Source organism: Chelonia mydas, chromosome 18 (genome assembly GCF_015237465.2).
Source record: "Chelonia mydas isolate rCheMyd1 chromosome 18, rCheMyd1.pri.v2, whole genome shotgun sequence".
NCBI lineage: Eukaryota > Metazoa > Chordata > Testudines > Cheloniidae > Chelonia > Chelonia mydas.
This window is the reverse complement of record NC_051258.2, coordinates 874881-890677: the sequence shown is the minus strand read 5'-3', so window position 1 is coordinate 890677 and position 15797 is coordinate 874881. Positions and strand designations below refer to the sequence as shown.

General features: G+C 51.7%; 1 protein-coding gene across 2 annotated transcripts in view; it reads right to left on the bottom strand.

The window, feature by feature from the left end:
• The window catches only part of ALPL (alkaline phosphatase, biomineralization associated), a 73701-nt gene extending 61418 nt beyond the window's left edge, over positions 1-12283 (bottom strand). The window contains exons 1-2 of one of the 2 annotated variants that reach the window (XM_043531795.1): positions 12140-12207; positions 2314-2471 (exon numbers count right to left, since the gene is read on the bottom strand). The gene's annotated coding sequence lies outside the window, so the exon portion shown is untranslated. Of the gene's footprint in view, positions 1-2313; positions 2472-12139 lie in introns of both variants that reach the window. The other variant, XM_037881342.2, reaches the window with a different exon arrangement.
• Between the last annotated feature and the right edge of the window lie 3514 nt (positions 12284-15797).

Genomic DNA, 15797 nt, shown 5'->3' with positions numbered 1-15797 from the left:
CACCTCACTCTGTAGGGCTGTTTACAGACTGAGCCAGATACAATCATCAGTCTCTTAGATTTGCTTCTTCCTGTGGCTTTCCTCTCATTGATTTCTCAGCCGATGTCCTGCTGATGATTAAGGACAAAGAACTGTTCCAATACATCTTGGGGTACCAGGAGACAAGCCCAGATCCTTGACTGAGGAGACAAGTGGACAGCATGTTGTGCCTTTTCAACGAGAGGTCAGAGCCAGCCTGGCTGCAAAGTGCTAGTAAGCAATACTTTATTAGACATGAAAGTATCTTAAGTCAGGGCTCTAGAATGCATGTTATGATTTTACCCGTGACTATTTGTTTTCAATACTTCTACTTGCTATCACTTGAGTCATTGTTAAAATAAACTTGTACTTGCTTTCTCTATAAAGAAACATCTCAGTGCTTGTAGGGACCAGGGCATGGGCAGTCACGCCTAATGGTTACAGTCAGGCACCTGGAACCAGAGCTGGCGACAGAGTCAGGAGCCAACCCTAAGATGAGAGCTGGAGTCAGTATTGGGGTGGGATGTAGGAGCAGGCACCTGAGTGAGGCAGGATCTCAGAACAGATGGGGGTCTGGGATAAGGATGACAGGAACAGGCAGGGTTCAGGAATCAGACAGGGTCCATATTAGCAGCCAGCCACAGATTCCCACTTTGACAACTTCCTGTGCCTCTTTCTGGCTTAAGTAGAGCTTCCCAGCCGATCAGTGGGGCTGGATGTCTCCCCCAAACAGAAGCTTTGTGGGTGGAGCTCTTTGCGCGCTAGTCCTTCAAGGGACCTGCTGGGTGGTGGCTGTGGGCCACGTGCTGCCTGGGTACTCCTGGGCCCTGCTTCAAGGTCTGACCTTCATAGTGTTGCATGCAATGCAGAGTGGTGATCTGAGGTGGAACAGCTAAGCTGGGTGTGCTGTTTCTTTGGAACCAATGGCTCTGTGAATACTGCGAGCATCCAATAGAACAAGGGCTGCTAGGAGGGCTCGAGGGTTAGAGCATGCCTATCCTCTAAACTGCAGGGAGACAGCAGCAGGGCCAGTGTAGGCCTCGAGGGGGGTGCATGTGTTGCCCATTGCTGAGGGAGTCAGGGGACCCTAAGGCTTCTTCCCACTCAGGGCAAGTGGTAGTGAGGTGCTGTGTCCCTGGAGAGTGTGACAGGGGTCAAGGACCCCAATACAATCTGAGAACTCCAAGTGGGCTCTGGGGAAGGGGTGGGAGGTTGTGGGTGTCTGGTCCCCCACCTGGGCTCTGGGGAGGGGAAGGGTCAGAGAAAGAGGAACTGGGTTGTCACAGGGGGCTCTAACTCTCTACTCGTCGGGGAATTTTTATGTTTGTCTGAATTGTGACAGACATACTTGCTTACAGGTATTTTGAAATAAATCAAAATTGAAATGGTCCTGATTATGTAGTGTTATTTTGACAAATAATTGCCCAATTTTAAAATTTTGGGGGGCCAGAATGCCCCCAGGAGTACTTCTACGGATCCTGGGAGAAAGGGCTACAAGCTCAGCAACTCACTGCAGTAACCTGGTCCACTTGGTGCACTCCAGATCTTGATCCACAGCCTTCAGGAGAAGGGAAAAGCAGGGAGGGGTATACAGGAGAGCAAAGGCTAGGATATTTTTATAGATTTATAAAATTAAGTGCAGGGGTTGGTTTTTTGCACACTTGTAAACTGGGAGTTTCCCCCTTAATAAAGGGCACCATCACTAGGCCATCTTTAGACATGCTGGTGATAGTCTGAAGTTATGATATTTGATCCATGTATGTAGTTATGAATTTAATTCCTGTATGTTAATGTGGCCTCAAGGAAACATGCAAACTCCCCCTCCAGGAAAGAACAGCCCAGCCAACTTCCTGAGGAAGGGAAGTGAACAACTGATATGCAAAAAGACAGGTTTGCTCAGAGAGCCAGGCCAGGAAGATAAGTGTCTTGTAATGAACTTGAAGTGAGGTTGTATGCAAATGTTCCCTTTCTTACATAAGAGGGGAAAAGGAATCCTTGGGTCAGCTCAGAGGAAGTCTAATGCATGACTCACTGATGAGAGCACATACACTTCCATTGAAACTGCTAATTAGATAATGCTTCCTTTTCAGCTCTGCCTAAGCTATCCTCTGCCACCTCAGAATTGTCTCTGTGCTAGTCACCCTACACTCCAAACTTCCCTGCTAGCATCAAGTGAGCCTGGGAATCAAATATTCTTCATGGGAGTGTCTCCCCTACAACAGGAGTTCTGTTGGATCCTTCTCATTGCGAGAAAACAGTGAGATCTTTATGGAGATACATGGAAAGCATTCCTCAAAACATGGACCTCTTTGGGGCGATCCTTCACATCCTGGGCCCTCACAGCTGGCCACACACATTTCCCTAGACCCTCCCTCAGACAAAGATCAGCTGTTGAATGGAGCTCAGCACCTTCCTCAGGCTTTCTGGAGGGGATGGGGTTAGCGTGAGGAAGGCTGATGGCAAAGAGGGTAATTAAGGCTTAAGCTCAGATTGGATTGTGAGGATATGCGCTGAGTGAGTGTCACCTCCTCAGTGTGTTGGTCTGATACTCTGTCACCACCTGCAAGGCAGATGGGAAGAGGAGACTTATTGGAAGAAGCTGGAAAGGACGGAGGGAGTCTACAGGCCCATATTTCAGAGTAACAGCCGTGTTAGTCTGTATTTGCAAAAAAGAAAAGGAGTACTTGTGGCACCTTAGAAACTAACCAATTTGAGCATAAGCCACAAGTACTCCTTTTCTTTTTTGCAGGCCCATACAATCCCTGCCCCCAGGAGCCCATGCCCCCAAAACTCAACCCTCCCCCCATATGCTTCAAGCAGTTGGATTCAAGGCCAGCTGCAGTCATCTAATCTGATCTCCTGCCAGAGAATCTCACCCAGATCAGTTGCAATTGTTTTTAACCAGCAAGACAATAGCCAATGTTGACAGAGTCAATGCAGCAGGAACCAAGCTGTCAAAGGAACTTGGGGCCCTATGTTCAAGCATTCAGCCCCCAGCATGACTCTTGGGGCCAGGTCTGCAAGAAGGCTCTGCATGTAGGGTGCTGAACTCTTCTGAAGAAGTGGCCCCAGGGCTCTGAGCAGGGATAAAGCACAAGCAACTTGAAATCTGGCTATCTTAAAACCAAAAGTAGCTTCCAGGTGTTTGCTTGTTGCCAACTCTTGCAATTTGGGGTGTTTTTCTTAAGTTTCCAACTCCTGGAGCCACAGGCTACATGCACACTAAGAGCTGAGGATGCGATTCTCAGGATCGCACTACACTCATGTCAGCAGGAGTATAACTAGCAAGGCAGCTGCAGTCGCCTGGGTAGTGGCAGCAGACGCAGGTGTTAGCCATGGCGAGTACAACACTATGCATGCGACTGCAGCTATTCTGCTATTTACAGTCACACTAGCTTGAGGAGAGTTAGCGCAAATGTGTACAGGAGCAGGAAGGGGGCAGGGGGAAAGTTAGACAGATTCATAATGGGACCATTATGTTTATGTCTACTTTGTAGGTCTACCCATCATTTGGGTGTATTTTTGCCCAAACCCCTTACCAGCCATACACAAAAGCCTCAGGCATGTTCTTTGAACCCATGCTTGCTTGCATAGCTGGGACTGTGGATTAAATCCTGTTTTGCTTTAAGGCATGTGCTGCCCTACCCATCTAGTCTGACCTCCTACAGGACAGAGGCCAGAGAATTTCATCCAAAATTAAAAGGTCTTATAATTGCCCCTTCCACCTTCTTGTGTTCAACTACCTGGGAACCCCTGACTGTTGGCATTAGGAGCCTTACCCACAGGCCACCAAGCAGCAGATGTGAGAATCTCAGCTTTCTAACGTTCCTAGTTTTTGTGGTGGCCAAGGAAAGGTTGAAAACATGTCTAACGGCTCACAAACCAGAAGCTCAATAAAAAGACTCCTCCCACCCCCCACCCCCCAAACAGAAACAATCTCATTTGGGAGTGGGGGGCAGATGAGGGGACTTGCAATCTTTAAATGCTTGGGCGATACTGCTGCCCCAGGATCTCTGTCAGTGTTTGTGGTTCCCAATCCCACCTTCCCATTTTAAGCACAGAATTCTCTCCCCTGCTGCAGTGTGAAATCCCACCCAATCAAGGCCTGGTCCACAAACAGATTTTGTACCCATAGGACTCATGGGGGGGTGTGATTTTTGTAGTCAGTTTCACCCTTTCCCTTGCAGTTAGTCATTGTCTAAATGCAGAAGCTGCACCATTCTGGTGTGGCTCTGCTGTACCACTTTTCCCATGCCAACATCATGCAAACTTGTTTAGATGAAGCCCCACAGAGGACGCTGATTGAGTGCATGGAAAGAATGCGAGACTTTATGTAAACTACTTTAAACAAAAAACCAAACACATTTGCTCTCCAATCCCTCCCTGTTCTGCAGTGTCTGGTATTACTGTAACAATCACAAGTGAAAGGGTGGAGTGCAACGGTCAGTCTTCTACCTTTACAGGTGACAGTGGGGTAACGGGTCTTCTGCAGCCTGTGCCCACATGGCATCACTGCCTTCACCAGGAAGCCAGCAGTTGCCTGATGCACTTGTATTATGTGGGTCACATTCTACTACCAGCCTTCACTTGTACAGGTTACTTTCCTTCAAAGAGGAAACCCTCACAAACCCCAGGCTGCTTTGGCAGCAGCCTCAGCACATGCCAAGTGAAGGGTTAGGCCATGGAGACTCTTCTCTCCAATCTCCAGGCCTTTGCCCACAGGCAGGATTCTCTGAAATTCTCCCACAGCTGCAAGCACTAGTGCAGATGGGACCAGCACCCTTACCACCAAGTTGCCTCTGCATCTCCCCCACGCTTCAGGCCACTGCACGACTTACAAAGGGATTGTAGTAATGGCAATGGGTCTGAGCAACGCAACTCTCATGCCAACATCCCCTGCCCTCCCCATGACCTGTGCTTAGGCAGGGGGATTCCTCCTGTGTTGGGCATAGAGCCCTGCACAGGCCCAGGGCAATTTGTCTCTCCCCTATTTGGGGGCTGTGGTGGCTCCTGACACAGGCCATGGTAACTTGTACTCCTGTTGCAGTGGCCTTTAGGCTTGCAAAGCACTATGGAGAAGTGCTTCTTTGGCCAACCCCAGCCCCATCCACAACTTCCACTCTGTCCCTTCCCTTCCAGGGCAATTTATGCCCTGCCTCTGCTCTTACCCTGTGCCAGAGGGGGATGGAAACATGGAAGAGTTGGTACAGAGAGCACTGGGCCAGCCAAGCCAGCTCTGTGCAGGCTGTATGGATATGGACATGCACATGTCACCGGTGATACGTGCAGGACTGCAGGGCCCTGGGGCAGAGCAGTCACAAATACCATCCAAGTGTCTCTCAGCAGGGCTGCTCTGCAATTTGGCTCTGCTCCTCCCTCTGCCATGACAATGGTCCTCTTGACTCCTGTTCCATCACCCTCACCCCAGTCACTGTCCCCAAAGCTCAGGAAGAGTTATTGAGAAAACCCCCATGTGCTTGGGTCAACTCAGCACACAGGCAAACCCCACTCCTTCACAGGCAGGAAGCCATTGCAGCCAAGTGTCACACCAGTTCATCCTTCCCTATTCAGAGGGGCACACAGCCAAGCTGGGCCGGGCCCTGCTCAGAGACCAGGGTTTGGGGGAGTTCCAGCATTTCCTACCATTACACCAGGTCAGTGCAACAGCTTGGCAGAGATTGCACCAGAGGCTGCTTGCTAATGCGGAAGGGTTTCCTGTTGCTTTAGCAATCACAGGGTGCATCGTTGCAGATTCACCTGCAAAACCCTCCCTCAGCCCGTTCTCCCCCACAGACCCATTTTGTCCAGTCACCCAGCAAGTATGCTCCACTGAGCCATCCTCACAGCTGCTGCCTCTCTAGAGCAAGAAGTACCCTAGTCTGTGCTGCACAGTCGCTCCTGGCTGGGGACAGCACCTGGGGCAGGCAGGGAGAAGTGGATTAACAGTGGAGGCCAAACGCTCCCTCCCCTGAGCACACGCAGTGGTGATTAGAGACCCTAGGAAATGCAGGCATCCCTAAGAGCTGAATGGACACCAATACACATCCCTGGACTTGCCCCAGAGTGACTACCCCAGCACAAAGAACAGGAGGACTTGTGGCACCTTAGAGACTAACAAATTTATCTGAGCATAAGCTTTCATGACCTAGTTAACTTTGGCTTGAATAGAGACGGGGAGTGGATGGGTCATTACACAAAGTAAAACTATTTCCCCATGTTTATTCCCCCCTCCCCTGTTCCGCAGACATTCTTGTCAACTGCTGGAAATGGCCCACCTTGATCACTACAAAAGGTTTCACACCCCCACCCACCCCCCTTGCTGGTAATGCTCACCTTACCTGATCACTTGTTACAGTCTGTATGGTAACACCCATTGTTTCATGTTCTCTGTGCACATAAAATCGCCCCACTGTATTTTCCACTGAATGCATCTGATGAAGTGAGCTGTAGCTCACGGAAGCTTATGCTCCAATAAATGGGTTAGTCTAAGGTGCCACAAGTCCTCCTGTTCTTTTTGCAGATACAGACTAACCTGGCTGCTACCCCAGCACAGGGAGCAGTGAGAGGATGCAGATCCTAAGCACTGTTCTGAAGGGAAAAAAACACCCGTCCACCCAGCCCCTGCCAAGAGCAAGTGCAACACTCAACTGCATAAACATTCCTCCTCGTGTCTAGGCACCCAGCTAGCGGGCTTGAACACGGATGCTCACCTTGCACTGCACACGCTGCATTGCTAATGCCTGAGCCGCGTTCTAGTCAAGGAACCGCTACGGGAGCCCTCAGGCCGATGCCCCTGCTATAATGTCCCTAGCTACTAGAGGAGACCCCAGCAGCCCATGCCCGGGAACAAGCAGCACTGCACAAACATGCTGTTTCCATACCCGACACTCGTACTGCTCGGCAGTCGTGGACTATCGGGTTGGAAGGGACCTCAGGAGGTTCTAGTCCCACCCCCTGCTCAAAGCAGGGCCAATCCCCCACTAAATCATCCCCGCCAGGGCTTTGTCAAGCCTGACCTTAAAAACCTCAAAGGAAGGAGATTCCACCATCTCCCTAGGTAACTCATTCCAGTGCTTCACCACCCTCCTAGTGGGAAAGTTTTTCCTAATATCCAACGAGACGTTTTATTTTTTCCTACAAAACTCAGGGGCAGTGTCTGTCCTGTTCTTGCCTCAGCAGCAGGGCGGCTTTCCTCCCTTCCCCTCCTGCCTCACAGACTGGGGGTGCAGACCCTGGAAGTGTGGAGCCAGCACCATCAAACCAAAGGCTCCTAGTGCTCAGCCCAAGGGGCAGCGCTTCCGTGCCCTGCACCTCTGACCACCAGCTAAGTGACCGATTCACTAAGACCGTGGCTACTCTACACGTTACTTTGGTATAACTTGCAACATTCAGGATGTGAATAATGCACCCCCCCTAGCGACATAAATTACACGAATCTAGCTGCCAGTGTAGACAGCACTACTGCAGCAGAAAAGCGTCTCCTGCCAGCATAGCCACTGCCTCTCGCAGAGGCAGGAGTTAAGCAGACAGGCAAGCTCTCTCCTGTGAGCTAGAGCCTCTCCACCACAAACACTACAGCAGCACAGCTCCACCAAGGAAACTGAAAACATTTCTGGCAGGAGAACGCTATTTATTTCCTTTTGAGCAACTCAGATGATGCAGGCTTTAGTGCCCTGAAAGATCCTGCATTTGCCATTCAGTTTAAAGCAGTGTGCATCCAAAGCACCCTCCTGGTTTAGAAAACTGGATCCTAACTACACTGCTTGGTTTCTTTAACCATGTGCTTGTTAACACAGCTCTTCCTGAAGCTGACATGTTCCAAAGGCATGAGCACATCATGCCAGTGGTGTTTGGGGATGCCATGGGCAGTAGGAAGTTGGCACCTTCCTAGCAGGGTTTCTGCTTTTTGCTGATTGCTAGAGAGAAACACTAAGTTATACAGGATTACTGTAACTGCTCCAGCCCTCATGGGGGATGTAGGAAGGACAGAAACAAACCAACCAGTCTCTTCTTAAGAGATAAAATTGTATTTCCTTCCCTCCATAATGAGACCGCTGGACTGTTGCTTCTCTTTGCACATTTGTACTAGTGCTTTTCAACCCAGCGGTTCCCAAAGGGAGGATACGTTACAGCTCTATGGTTGGCTCGAAGTAGATCACTTCGCCAAGCACTGAAATACAGCCACCTCTGGTCCAGAGCCTGGTAACTGTTCTATGCAGCAATTTAGGAATCAGCTGAATACCTGCATTTCCAGTAGCAGCTGCACAGGGAATTTTGGGAGGCAAACTAACACCTCTTGAAGTCCCAGTGTCCTCCAGATCAGGGTAGCCTCTGGACCACTTGTTGCTGCACAAAACCCTCCCCCCACCCTACCCTTGCATCATCCTCATCCATGGATAAACATGGGGCCCAGTCTAGCTGAAGGGAGCAGAATGAGACCCCTCCAGACAGGGGCACCCCCACCCCACCATGGGGATCTGCATGTTGCTCCAGCACCTTCTCATCCTGGCTCATAAGGTCCCAAGGGACCCTGGAAGAACCCTTATCTCCAGATGGTCTGGGAGCCCCTGAATGGCAGGCCATGGGTGCTCTCTATCACCAGGAAACAAGGAAGACATGGCATATAGGGTTCCCCTCCTGGCTGGTTTCCAAGAGAAATTAACATTATGCTAAAAACCCACCACACCTGGAGAGTTTTCACATATAACTAAGGTGATTCAGCAAAGCTGGGGTGCAGATGGGAGGTTAGGACTGGAGCTGGAGGGCTGCAGCTCAGGAACTAAGAGCATTGGCAGAGCTGGGGAGGTGTGGGGGAAGCCAGTTGGGGCTGAGGTGCCCTGGCAAAGCTGGGCAGACTGGAACCCACCCAGCACTGGAATGGAGAAGCTATAGCCCACACTAGACAGTCTGAGCACAGAGCTGCAGAACAGGGCAGAGATCCCCTGGACCCACTTGGGATCAGCCCCTGTGTGATCTGGTGCTGAGAGGCATTGCAGCCTCCTGGTCTCCAGGTGGCTCTAACTTACACTTAGAATGGCTGAGGAGCAGAGTTTCAGAAACAAATTTTGGGGGTCAGGTCATTTTTAGAAACAAGCTCCTCCCCCCTCAGCTCTTAAAAATTTTGATTCAATTCATTGATTTTTTTTAAAATGCATAGGTCCCGGCAGCATCTGGTGCCTCACGCAGCTTCAATGCAGCCTCACGTTAAATTAACTGCCCACAAAGGCCAGTGCAGAGAGGCCCGCCGCACACACACCCCCCCCACACACACAGAGCCCCAGTCCAGATGAAATAACCCAGCCATCACCAGGAAAATGCGTGAGTGAGAGGATGCAGGGTGCACTGCCCTCCGAAGACCAGCAAGCTGGGTGGCTGGTGGGAACAGTTAGAGATGGGCTGTTCTGCTGAGCAATGCTGGTCAGAAGTCAGTCCCTTGAAGTCAATGGACTCCCAGCAGGGCAAAATCAGAATCAGGCCTCCTACCTCCCAGCCTGACAGCACAAGCACCTTTCCAGGTAAAGGGGTGCAGAAAGGGAGGTGACCTGCACTTCCCTGGTTGGCTGCTGGGAATGACACCGCTGACATTAACAACTTGTACTGGAAGTTCTTCAGTGCAGGCACCTTATCATAGAATATCAGGGTTGGAAGGGACCTCAGGAGGTCATCTAGTCCAACCCCCTGCTCAAAGCAGGACCAATCCCCAACTAAATCATCCCAGCCAGGGCTTTGTCAAGCCGGGCCTTAAAAACCTCTAAGGAAGGAGATTCCACCACCTCCCTAGGTAACACATTCCAGTGTTTCACCACCCTCCTAGTGAAAAAGATTTTCCTAATATCCAACCTAAACCTCCCCCACTGCAACTTGAGACCATGACTCCTTGTTCTGTCATCCCCTACCACTGAGAACAGCCGAGCTCCATCCTCTTTGGAACCCCCTTTCAGGTAGTTGAAAGCAGCTATCAAATCCCCCCTCATTCTTCTCTTCTGCAGACTAAACCTTCTCTTCCTGTATGTTCATATAGGGCCTATCACAGTACCACAACACAATCAATAGGAGAACACACTGTATCCCACGAAACTGGGAAACCTGTGTAATGCAAGGGAACAAACCTTGTCTCAAGGGCCAGATTTTGATCTCACTGCCACTGGTGAGAGTCAAGGATAACGCCACAGAGTTGCACTGGGGTGAGCAAGGTCAGAATCCAGCACGCATGGAGCAGATTTCCTCAAAGTGCTCAGGCTCCCGTTTAGGCACCCAAAGTAGTGCCAGGTTTCCCAACACCAGCAGCTCCCTTTGGGGGAGACAGTCAGATTTCCTAGAGCTCAGCATGCACTGTGACGAGTTCCTTAGAAAATTGCACTCTTTTCTAAAGAGCTTTCAAACCCACGTGACCCATGACAAACGTGTGGCCCCATCACACATGCAGCTCATGGTACAGACCAGCCAGCACAGAAACCTGCCAAAAGTCAGCCAGTAAGAGCCAGCCACGAGTGGTGGGAGTGCGAGAGCTGGTTTACGGCTATGTCTGCTGGGAGCAGGGCTGGCTGCTGTAGGAAACCCCTGGATTATTCAGGAGGCTTTAGCTCAGAGGGGAGGGTTAGTCCCTTGGCATCCTGAGCCCCATGCCTGCCTTACGATCAGGCTTTGAATGACCCTCTGGGAGGGCTCTGGCTGGGAATCTCAATAGGGGAATTGCCTACAAGTCATCTGCAGAGCAAGGAAGGGGAACCTCTTGCACAAAGTGACCTCATCCCAGCTGCCTAGGAGGACGTAGATTCCCCCACCCCATACACCCACAGCTCCCCCACACTGCATGGCACTGGACCTGGGACCACTCTGTGCTGCATGGGCCAAGACTCTGAAATGGGAACCTGGCCCCAAAGAGCAAGGCCCAGAATCCTAAGGGCAGTACTAACCAATGGGCAGGAAGTGCCCCTGCTCTCCTTAGTGCCTCATTTCCCCAGTCCATGTTCTGCTGTGCCCAGAGCCCTGACAGACCTGGCCATAGTGGCATTCCCAGAGATCTCCCCTACTTGGGCCTTATCCACACAGCCCTCCAGCTGGACTGAAACTTTTCTAGACAGCATCTGACAATAACAGTCCCTGCATCCCCCAGGGCCAAACTCCCCCCAGTCAGTCTCTGTGGGGACTGGGTCACCAACCTGCTTCCCACCCTCGATAGAGAGAGAGCTCTAAGGGGCACCAGTTACTGGTGGGAGGCTGGCACAGTGCATTAGTACTGGCAAGCACCACCAGTCCCCAGCCTTGGTAGTTCCCTTCTGCATCCTGGCATACTCCCCCAAGGGTGGTTTCCTTGGAGCATCTGCCCCAATTCTGCAGGGGCTATTTTGCAATCTTTCAAATCTTGTCATGATTTACTGACAGCCAGGGCATTTCTGGGAGCCCACTTCAAGCCTGAGGACCACCCGGCTCCTTGCAAACCCACTGGCTGGCACCTGAACCCATCTGAGACACACATTCCAGCAGCTCTGAGCCAGAGCCTCCCCGGGAGCAGAACTAACTGCAAATCACACACCCTGCCAACAGCCCAGCTTCACTGCCAACCTTTCTCCATGCACAGGGGGGCTGCCCAGCGCCCTGGGATGAGCCTGGCAGCACCAAAGCAGCGTCCAGACAGGCTGGGAATCGCCCACGAGATTCCACCGAACTCCCCAGCTCTCCCGAGGAGCAGCACTGGGAGCGGGCTCCCGGGAGCAGCCTGGCACCGCACCCCCCCAGGCCGGCTCAGTAGCAGCCCGCTCCCCGCGGCGGGACTCCCCAGCGCGGCAGCCGCCGGAGGAGGGAGGCAGGGAAGGGGCGATCCCCACGCCCGGCTGATGCGGCCCCGCGGCTGACTCCCGGACTCGTGCTCCCCCGGGGCAGCCCCGACCCGTGCCGCCGGGGCTCCTCCGCTACCCCCGGCCCGGCGCGGCGCGATAAAGCCCAGAGGGAGAGGAGGGGCGGCCCGAGGCCAGATCCAAGCCCCCGACGGGCCGATCCCCTGGCAAACTCGGGGTCCGCTCCCCGGAGAAGTCCCGTCGAAGTTCCGCCGGGGGCCCCGCGGAGCGAACAGCCCAGGGGGCTCGGGGGCGACCCAGGCGCGGCCGGAGCCGGGCCCTACCTGCAAGGTTCACACGGCGGCGCTGCAGAACCGCCAGCCTCGCTCCGGAGCGCCCGCCCAGCCGGCCCAGCTGCGCCGGAGCGGGGCGTCCCGGCGGCTCTTTAAAGCCCGGGAGACAATCGCCGGCCCGGCTCCGCCCCCGGCCCGGCCAGCCGAGGCACCGGCGCGCGACTGCCCCCTGCTGGGCCGGGCTGGGCGCGCTGCGCGGGGCGGACACGCCGCGTCCGCACCTGGCCCTTGACTCTGCCCTGTTCCCGCAGCAGGTCCCGCAGGGGATTCCCCAGGCGCTCCCCGAGTTTCCCCGCGCCCCAGCCCCGGGTAGCAGCGTTGCCAAAGGCAATTTGAACTGAAGGGGAAGCATTCTAAAAGCATACCCATCCTGTGATCAAACCCTGGACCTGAGCCAGCAGAATGGGATTGAAAAGTCGGAACAAAGACCAACTTCTTCCCACGGCTGTTCTTGGTGACACTCGCACATTGGTTTCGGCTCCATTGGCCTGCTTAATCATTTCCAGCTATGACTTGTAAACCAGGCCTGACCGAGCTCTTCCCTGACAGCTCCTGATGAGCCGGGGCGGGGGGAAGGCTTCAGGGCCAGACTGTGTTGACATGGACTCACCTACTCTGCCGAGGTATCCAGCAGACGGAGCCCTGCTGCCCAAGGGATCCATTTTGGCTGATGCTGCGTTAGGAATCACTTTGAATGTGGGGGTCATGAACTGTTGTTCTCCTTATGGCCTGAGTAGAGGGCAGCAGACCTGTGCTGAGCCTGCCTGAATGAGGGGGTCTCCCTCAGGGCTTAATTGGTGCCAGGGCTCAGCCCTGGCACCTGCAGGCTCGGCCGTTCAGAGCCTGGAGGCCTCTGGGCTTGCCACATCACTTATGAAAGTAACAAATTTGCTTGAGCCCTGGCACCTCTTTCCTTACAGAGAAGGCCCTGGTCACCCTCACCTGAACTGCACTCGCTAAGCAGGAGGGTTGGGTGCCAGATCCCAGTGAGGGGGCAGGGGGCGAACAGGTGTTTCGCTTGGTGGGGTGGGCTCTGCCCAAGAGTCACAGGCACTATCTGACCTGCCCCCTCCCCTGTTTAGAGGGAGAGTGGATTGGGCTCCACAGAGAGTCTTCTGGTTGGTCAAGTGACCACTAGAGCTGAATTCGCTGACAATCAGATCTAAGTGCTTAGACCGGCTGTAGGGGACAGAGTTTCTGTGGAAGAGACGGCCCAGCCCACACTAGCAGCGAGGTTCCCCCACCGAGAGCTGAAATCGCTGAGAGCTGGTGGAACCCCAAGAGACCGACTCGCAGAGGTCACAGTGGCGGGTGGCAGCAGAAGGTGACGGAGCAGGGCCATGGGGGACGGAGCAGTGGAGTGAACAGCGGCACGATGAACAACAGCAGCCAGAGCTGTTTTAGTGACTTTGCTCTAGAATGCTAGATTTGTGGCTAGGAAACTGACATAAATATACATTTCCTAACAGGCCAAGATTTTTAAAATGCATTATTTGCCAAGGCATTATCTCACATCATCGCTATCTTGAGAGGTCATTATCTTGGGGAAACAACGAGGAGTCCGGTAGCACCTTAAAGACTAACAGATTTATTTGGGCATAAGCTTTTGTGAGTAAAAAACCAACTTCTTCAGATGCATGCAGTGAAAATTACAGATGCAGGCATAAATATACTGACACATGAAGAGAAGGGAGTTACCTGACAAGTGGAGAACCAGTGTTGACAGGGCCAATTCAATCAGGGTGGATGTGGTCCACTCCCAATAATTGATGGGGAGGTGTCAACACCAAGAGACGGAAAGTTGCTTTTGTAGTGAGCCTATTCAAGCCCAAATTAATGGTGTTAAATTTGCAAATGAATTGTAGCTGTGCAGTTTCTCTTTGAAGTCTGTTTTTGAAGATTTTTTGTTGAAGGATGGCTACTTTTAAATCTGTTACAGAATGTCCAAGAAGACTGAAGTGTTCTCCTACTGGCTTTTGTATGTCACCGTTCCTGATGTCTGATTTGTGTCCATTTATTCTTTTACGTAGAGACTGTCCAGTTTGGCCAATGTTCATGGCCAAGGGGCATTGCTGGCACATGATGGCATCTATCACATTAGTAGACGTGCAGGTGAATGAGCCCCTGATGGTGTGGCTCATGTGGTTGGATCCTCTGATGGTGTCACTAGAGTAGATATGGGGACAGAGTAGGCAACGGGCTTTGTTGCAAGGATAGGTTCCTGGGTTAGTGTTTCTGTGGTGTGGTGTGCAGTTGCTGGTGAGTATTTGCTTCAGGTTGGGGGGCTGTCTGTAAGCGAGGACTGGCCTGTCTCCCAAGGTCTGTGAGAGTGAGGGATCATTTTCCAGGATAAGTTGTAGACTGTTGATGATGTGCTGGAGAGGTTTTAGCTGGGGGCTGTACGTGATGGCCAGTGGTGTTCTGTTATTTTCCTTGTTAGGCCTGTCCTGTAGTAAGTGACTTCTGGGTACCTGTCTCTCTCTGTCAATGTTTCCTCACATCCCCAGGTGAGTATTGTAGTTTTAAGAATGCTTGATATCTTGGGGAGTTTCTGTACTAAACTTTTTTATTATTATAATTAATTTTTTACGTAAGAATGGCCATATTGGGTCAGACCAAAGGTCCATCCAGCCCAGTATCCCGTCTTCTGACAGTGACTAATGCCAGGTGCTTCAGAGGGAATAAATAGAACAGGGAATCATTGAGTGATCCATCCCCTGTCGTCCCACATGCTGGGGACACTCAGAGCATGGTGTTGCATCCCTGCCCATCCCAGCTAATAGCCATTGATGGACCTAACCTCCATGAACTTATCTTGTTCTTTTTTGAACCCTGTCATAGTCTTGGCCTTCACAACATCCCTGGCAAGGAGTTCCACAGGTGACTGTGCGTTGTGTAAAAAAGGACTCCCTTTTGTTTGCTTTAAACCTGCTGCCTGGTTCTTGTGTTAAGTGAAGGGATAAATAACACTTCCTTATTAATTTTCTCCACACCAGTCAAGATTTTATAGGCCTCTATCGTATCTCCCCTTAATCATCTCTTTTCCAAGCTGAAAAGTCCCAGTCTCTTAATCTCTCCTCCTATGGAATCTGTTCCAGACCCCTCATCATTTTTGTTGCCTTTCTCTGTACCTTTTCCAATTCCAATATATCTTTTTTGAGTTGGGGTGAGCAGAATTGCATGGCGCACACAGTATTCAAAATGTGGGCATATCATAGATTTATGTAGTAAAAGTGGAGGAGCTTGGTTTTCCAGACCAATCAGCCAAGCCAATACTGATAACCTACATGAAAAGGCTGCAAATCACCGCGCCTCTGGACTGCATGGGCATGCAGAATTCCTTATAAGCCAGTCACTGTCAAAGCCAATTTTAGAAGTACTTAATAAGGCTGTTAAGAATGCTGGATGCATAACTTTGTTTATGTGACCCAATATGGCTGTTGCATTACACTTTCTATTTAAGCAAGAGACACCACACACAGCAAACTGGAGGCCAATTCTAAGTGCATTGTCACTTGTTAATCATAGAATATCAGGGTTGGAAGGGACCTCAGGAGGTCATCTAGTCCAACCGCCTGCTCAAAACAGGACCACTCCCCAATTTTTGCCCCAGATCCCTAAATGGCCCCCTCAAGAATTGAACTCACAA